The following is a 6,000-nucleotide window of genomic DNA, read 5'->3' as shown; positions in this document are numbered from 1 at the left end:
CACTTTAGCCCACACAGGTCGGATCATCATTAATAAATCATCTTTATTTGTTATTATTTACTGTCTGAAGCTTTGATGTGTACAGGCGTGGTGATTTACACCGGTACAGAAGCGCTGACGTGAACCGCCGCTGCTCAGGATTAAAAACATGCTCTGTGTTATGAGGGATTGGTGCAGCAGGGCATTGTGGGTATTCAGTGTTACGTAATACAGACGCAGCTGTGAGTACGGCCGCGGACGCGTCGTCCTCAAATCACCCCCGGGGTATACACACCGACGTTTAACTGCCCCACACACACAACCCAGGGGTCAAAAATATCCATACAGCACATCTAACATGCACCGCCACGCCCCCGATGGTGGGGAGGTGTAGCGCACCCGCTGAGACACATCACGACATTTACAGAGCAAACAAACACTGAGAACAACCACAAACAAACAAAACAAACAAAAAACAGCTGCATTAATGTAACAAAAACTAAAAAACAAACACTGAGAACAACCACAGCATTAAAGTGGAATGTTAATTAAAAAAACACTAACGCTTAACTAAAACTAAAAAAACCTAAACCCCCCCAAAAATGCTGCATTAACTGAAATAAAAAAACGGAAACAAAAAAACCACTGAATAAACTAAAACAAAACAACAAAAAAACATAAAAAAAACATAAAAAAACTAAAAACGTAAAAAAAACATAAAAATACTTAGAAAACAAAACAACAACAAAAAACCAACAAAAAAAACCAAACAAAACAACAAAAAAACATAAAAAAACAAAAAACGTAAAAAAAACATAAAAAACTTTAAAAAACTTAAAAAAACATAAATGTAAAATAACAAAAAAAAACATAAAAAACAAACAAAAAAACTAGAAAGACAAACAAAGAAACTTAAAAAAAATAACAAAAAAAATAACAAAAAACTAAAAAAAAATAATAAAAATAGATAAATAAACAAACAAAAATGTAAAAGAACCAAAAAACATAAAAAACTAACAAAAAAACAAACAAAGAAACTTAAAAAAACTAACAAAAAACAAAGAAACTTAAAAAAACCAACAAAAAAAAAAAAAAACCCACAAAAAACATAAAAAACAAAAAACCTTGCTGCATTAACTGAAATAAAAAAACACAAAAAAACATAAAAACAAATGAAGAAACAAAAAAACACTGAATTAACTAAAACAAAAAATTATAAAAAAACAAAAACCCTGCTGCATGAACTGAAATAAAAACATTTAAAGAAACGCTGTTCTCGAGAGTCGCTCACATCAGAAATGCTCCCGGCTGCTGATGAATCTCCTCCCAGACTGGGAGAACTGTTCACCTTTTAACATGAAACAACACTGAGGTGGTTTGGGGAAGGTCTCTGAATGTCCATCAGTGGTCCAGCCAATCAGCCAATCAAATCTGTGAAGAGAGCTGAAGATGGCAGTTTGCAGATGCTCACCAGTCCACAGATGATGAACCCTGAGATTTGAGGATATTTTTAGCATGTCAGAATTTTATTAACTAAGGGTGGAGAACTTTTTGTTCTTCTAAAAATCTCCTCACGGAGTTACTCGTAGTGACGTTACTGCCCAACACCGAACCTTAAGCCTAGAGGTCCTCCTGGTCCTCATGTAAAAAAGTAACTGGTGGAAACTTGATGAAATCAAACATGATGTTCCAAACGTTGTCATCATGTTTGATTTCATCAGGTCAGCACGACCTATAAAAGGTCTCTGAAGAACATCTACAGGAGCCGATGGTGGGTTTGATGGACAGTGTCTCTGACAGAGAGGTCAGGTTCAGTCTCATCATCCTGAAACCACTGAGCAGAGCAGAACCACCGCTGATGCTCTCTGACATTTGATTCAGTCAGGACCAGACACAATGCTTAGTCAGAACAAACGTCCTGTGAGGGGCACGCAGATGGCACTGCCAACCGTAACATCACCCCATAACCATTTACTTCATATCGCATTACTGTGGTCTTTTCCACTGGAGTGAAGATTGTACAGACCTATGATGATCAGAATCCTGTCTTTGAAAGTTCCTCTGAAACATCTCACACCAAAACCTCCAAGTACCACCTACTGGTCATCTTCCAGAGACAATCACAACCCATACATTCTCATCCATGCCAACCCAATCTGTGCACATAGCATCTCACGTTTCGGTGGTGACCATGTTTAAGATCTTGGTCTTGGTCCTTCCATCGTCCCAGTATCATTAGATCCCAAACTTACATAGATCAACTGGGTTGTACCATCTAGATCAAAACCAAATCTTGCATGGAGTCAATGATCCATCAGCTGGCATCATTCTTCCTGGTCATGCCATGAGGGCATCAAGTTTTCTTGAAGTATAATCTATGGCCAAAGGTGTGTAGACACCAGACCACCAGATCAACATCTCATTCCAAACCTCCTGGCATGGTGAGGTCAGACCCTGTTGTTTGATAGGGTGTAGGTCACGTCTCTGTCCAGACCACTAATGCTCCTCCACACCAAACTGGTCAAATTACGTCTATATGGACCTCATTTCACACTCTGGAGATGATTGACCACCAGAGTGAGTCCTGCCTAGGGTTTCAAACACAGACATAAGAACATCATACACAAAGGAAGGTTGGAAACCAGGTTCCTGGCACCCACAATCCCTGCTGTGCCAACGTCCAATCACAGGGCTTTTACTGCAAGTGGCAAGCTTGAGGGTTGGGTTTTGGTTCCAGTGTGGTTGGATTTTACTGGCCAAGAACTGGTTCTTCTGCTCTTCTTGTCAGTAAAGTTCCAATTCTGTAAAGAACATCTATGATTGGAAGAGTTGAAGGTAAAAGAGGAAGAGGACGGGCAGCAACAATGTGGATAGATGCAATAAAAGGAACAACAAACCAGCCATTAAAAAGTCTGAAGACCCAAACTGTAGACAGTACAAAGGGTAGCTTTGTGGTTAAGGTACTGGACTAGTATTCTGAAGGTTGCTGGTTCAAGCCCTACCTCAGCCAAGTTGCTCCTGTTGGGCCTCCACTGTATTCAGAGTTTTATAGTCTGGAGAAACGGTCATCAGGAGTCCATCTGACAGTCTCCTCAGTACTGAACCCCATCAGATCCCAGGTCATCTTCAGTTCAACGTCTAACAGAACATCTTACTGATCTGATGTTCTACTTCTCTTGTAAACAGAAGCGTGATTTACAGCGGGCGCGGCAGGAGAGGAAACACCTTCATCTACAGTTATTCACCCACAGTCTGAAGGAGGAGCAGTACGAACAGGTAGGTGATCTTCTACACAACACACTCATGCTCACTCAGCTACTGCAGAACCTGGTGGACCTTTGGGTCTTCTGGGTGGTTCTCCTCGGTTTTTTCCAACTTGCTGTAAGATATAATTGGCGATATCGCCCTGGTCCAGGAGCTTCCTAAAGTCCTGAGGGACAAAATGATTGAGAAGCTGTAGGATTGATTTTTAAGATCACAAGAGGAGTCTTAGGACCATCATGGATCTTCACCATCAAAATGTGGCAAGGTAAACATCAGGATAAGGATATAAAACAATATCTAAGGCTTGGAGAGTTCCCAAGACCAGACTGGCATAGATAGTTTTGAAGCGGCATGAGCATGAACTTCCCTCCTGTCCTAGGAGCCAGGAGGATCTGGAGAGCTTCTGGGTTGGAGAGTCACTCACAGATTCGTTGCTTTGAATTTTTCAATCTTGTCAAGCATTACAGGAGAAGACTTAGTGCCAGTGAGTAAGATGGGCTCGGTGGAGTTTACCCCCGGATGCCATCAGGGTCTCCAGCAGAGGAAGACTGAAGACTATGCTTTTGGGGGCACCTGGGTGGCATCCAGACAGAAGGATGAGCGCCACACCACTGTTACCAAATCCTGCTCCAAACTGAGGGTTAACACTCCACCACGGCGCTACTGAGAGCGCCAGACTGGATAGCCTGGCACCAATGGTGTCACTTTTTGTGGGATTCGGTGCCAGCCAGCCTTGGCATATCTTGGCCCAGTCTCGGTGTAATCCTCAGCAAAAAGAAACCATCTGCCCGAACCCCCCGCCGACACCGCGGAGAGAAAACCCGTCTGTTTGATTGTGTGGTGTGGCTGAGAGAGATGCCCGCTTCATTCGGTCTGTGATCAGAGACGGGTTTTGTAGTGCAGACTGGCACATGGGTGAGGTGGTAACGATACTGGAGAGATGAAATGAATCAGATCGGTATGGATGCCCACGGTGGCTGCTACGCTTGGATCGATGCGAGATGTAAATCAGTACTTAGATTATTTCAGGCTGGTTGGATGACATACGGTCAGAGTGATGCCACATAGGAACTGGTTGGCATGTGGATGCCTTGCAGAGCGGCTGGCACAGTGGCATGATATAAAGCAATCAAATTGTGTGGAACGTCTCTACAGAAAACCTATTCACGATTATTGAAACCGATTATTCCACTGAAAAAATAAGAATAAAAAATAATAGAAAAAATGTGGTGCTGTACAACTTCCGGATCCAAGGTTTGATCCCAGCTTTATTTACCACATTCAGTTTTAGTTCTTGCTCTGTATGTGGTTCCACCAAAGACTTGATCCATTCACACACTGTCAAGGGTTTACACACCATACGGCCAAAAGTATGCGGACGCCCAGATGATTTATTTATTTATTAAATAGTTCTGGTGTTTCAGCAACAACCATTACCAAATAGTGTATAAAATCAATCCTCACATTTAACACATCCTCATTTAACCACATGGGCACGAATTCCCACCAAAAAATGTTTTAAAACCTTCTCAAAGAAGTGGAGACTGTTGTAGCTGCAAAGAAACAGGGGCAACAGAATGTTAACACCCTTGTTGTTGGAATGGGATGCTCGACAGGCTTATGGTCACACGTCCAACAGCACAAACGTTAAAGTTTCATAGAGGGACTGAAGCATCTAACTGGCTTTTATTTTGTTCTTCTAGATCACAGAGGTCATTCTATTTTATAGCATTTATTTTTAAAATGGGATGTCCAGCAAGCTCATGGTCAGGCGTCCAAGTACTTTTGGCCCTATAGTGTATATGCACATTGTGAGCTATTGAGCTATTGAAAAGCCTGAGGACCCAAACAGTGAACAGTAGAAAGTGTAGCTTAGTGGTAGACCTGACCCAGACCCCGCCAACGTGCCAGTCTTTAGGATCACATGGGTGGAGGTGTGAAAAGGAGTTAAAGGAGTTTGAGTAAGGGTCTCAGGAGCGCCTTGTAGGTGATGATCAGTGCTGTAGGTCTAAATACGGGAGCGGCTGAAAGAAAGAAAAACTAAATGTAGTGAGATTATTACAGATTATTACAGAGTAAAGTTCTGTGGTTCTAAACTCATTCCAAAAGTGGATGAAGTTAAAACAGAAGAGCGACCCTCAGTGCACCCCTAGTGCAGGTCCCAAGCCCAGATAAATCAAAGGGTTCCATCAGGAAGGGCACCCAACGTAAATCCACAAACATCTGATCAATTAAATAAATAAACGGTGCTGCCTGTTAGAGAAACGCTTCTACATACTGATGGATGTTCTGTAGACGGTCTGTTCTTCTAAAACGCCTCCAACCATCATTTCCAGCCTGGCACTTTTGGCACCTTCACCAAAAAGGGGGGTGAGCATGAGCATGGGTACTGCACGATTAAATACATGAAGAATTCATTTTGCTTGTGTAACCATTTTTGTAGTGATGATTCAGTAAAAATGGAGGGTAAATGAGGTTTGTGGAGGGTAAATAAGGTGTGTGGAGGGTAAATAAGGTCTGTGAAGGGTTTATAAAGTGTATGGAGGGTAAATAAGGTCTGTGGAAGGTAAATAAGGTGTGTGGAGGGTAAATAAAGTGTGTGGAGGGTAAATAAGGTGTGTGGAAGGTAAATAATGTGTGTGGAGGGTAAATAAGGTCTGTGGAGGGTAAATAAGGTGTGTGGAGGGTATATAAAGTGTGTGGAGGGTAAATAAGGTGTGTGGAAGGTAAATAAGGTCTGTGGAGGGTAAATAAGGT

At 42.0% G+C, this 6,000-nt stretch overlaps 1 protein-coding gene across 1 annotated transcript in view; it reads left to right on the top strand.

The window, feature by feature from the left end:
* The window catches only part of rimbp2a (RIMS binding protein 2a), a 30,363-nt gene that overhangs the window by 970 nt on the left and 23,393 nt on the right, over positions 1-6,000 (top strand). The window contains exon 2 of the mRNA XM_063011727.1: positions 3,166-3,255. The gene's annotated coding sequence lies outside the window, so the exon portion shown is untranslated. The remainder of the gene's footprint in view (positions 1-3,165; positions 3,256-6,000) is intronic.

The sequence above is a fragment of the Trichomycterus rosablanca genome, chromosome 16, assembly GCF_030014385.1.
Source record: "Trichomycterus rosablanca isolate fTriRos1 chromosome 16, fTriRos1.hap1, whole genome shotgun sequence".
NCBI lineage: Eukaryota > Metazoa > Chordata > Actinopteri > Siluriformes > Trichomycteridae > Trichomycterus > Trichomycterus rosablanca.
The sequence above is the reverse complement of the archived record's forward strand: the minus strand, read 5'-3'. Positions and strand labels throughout refer to the sequence as shown.